This window comes from Setaria italica, chromosome II (genome assembly GCF_000263155.2).
Source record: "Setaria italica strain Yugu1 chromosome II, Setaria_italica_v2.0, whole genome shotgun sequence".
In the NCBI taxonomy this organism is placed as follows: Eukaryota; Viridiplantae; Streptophyta; class Magnoliopsida; order Poales; family Poaceae; genus Setaria; species Setaria italica.
This window is the reverse complement of record NC_028451.1, coordinates 47,947,171-47,948,630: the sequence shown is the minus strand read 5'-3', so window position 1 is coordinate 47,948,630 and position 1,460 is coordinate 47,947,171.

Genomic DNA, 1,460 nt, shown 5'->3' with positions numbered 1-1,460 from the left:
CATAATTAGGTACAAAATTTTATCACCATACTACTATTTTTGTTCTGAAATGAAAACTTTCACCATATTCAATGAAAAATTTTACCATATTCATGCAGCTTCTCTGGTCTACACTTACTGATGCAACAGACCAAGTATCACTTTTTGTTATCCAAATTACTAATCTTCGCAAGAGGGTAGTAACGTAACCCACATCCAAAAACACGTCCAAGGTAAAGGTAATTGTTTTATTTGGATAATGTTTTTTATCCTAAATATGTCCTTCAATTATATCAATTCAAATCTCAAAATGGGTTCTCTTATTTTGACAATCATTTTGCACAGTAGGACACACCATTAATTGGTAAAGAGGACGTGAATGGCGAGGAACACATCAACGACAAGGAGTGCACCAACGACGAGGAACATGATGCTTCTTAGAGAGATTGAGCCAAGTCCGATCCAAGCAAGCAGGATGTGTTAGTCAAAATTCGAGGTTCTTTTTGCATGGTGACGGATGGCCAGGCATTTAGAAGATGAGGCATAAATAAGCCAAGCTAGGAGTAAAGCATCACTAGTCTATATTTTCTCCGGCCTATTTCATATGAGGTCAGCTACAAGGCCATTCTCAGTGGAAGTTATATCCTCATTAGATAGAGTGACACCTCAGCATTTTTTATGATGTGGTAAGAAATGAAGGAGGGAGGAGAAATGAGTTTCATCACTATGAAATCATGTATACATTGTTTCTAAGATGTCTTATGTCTTGCATATAGCATTCTCGAGAATGGTTTGGTCTAATATAATGTATGTTCAATGATAGCTTGCAAATCTGCTTAGTTTTTGTTTCCGCGACACAAACTTAGGGGGTGTTTGGATACGAGGTGCTAAACTTTAACAGTGTCACATCGGATGTTCGGATGCTAATTAGAAGAATTAAACATGAGCTAATTATAAAATTAATTGCAGAACCCTGTGCTAATTCGCGAGACGAATCTATTAAGCCTAATTAATCCACAATTAGCAAATGGTTACTGTAGCACCACATTGTCAAATCATGGACTAATTAGGCTTAATAGATTCGTCTCGCCAATTACACTCCAACTGTACAATTAGTTTTGTAATTAGTCTATATTTAATACTTCTAATTAGCATCCAAACATCCGATGTGACGGGTGTTAAACTTTAATAGGGTGGAGCCAAACAGGCCCTTAATTGGTTCAATGAGCTTGTAGTTCATTATAATATATTTGCCAAAATAATCATGAATGTGCCAGTTTCTTTATGTATATAATCCATCATTCCACAAATATAAGGATCTGAGTTTATCTTAAGTCAAAGTAATATATTTGATGATTTTTATAGTAAAGAACAATAATATATACGATATCAAATAAGGATCATTATTAGATCCTTTTCTTTGATGTGGTAAATGTTAGTGCTATTCTCCAAAAATTTGATATGATCAAACTTAGAATAGT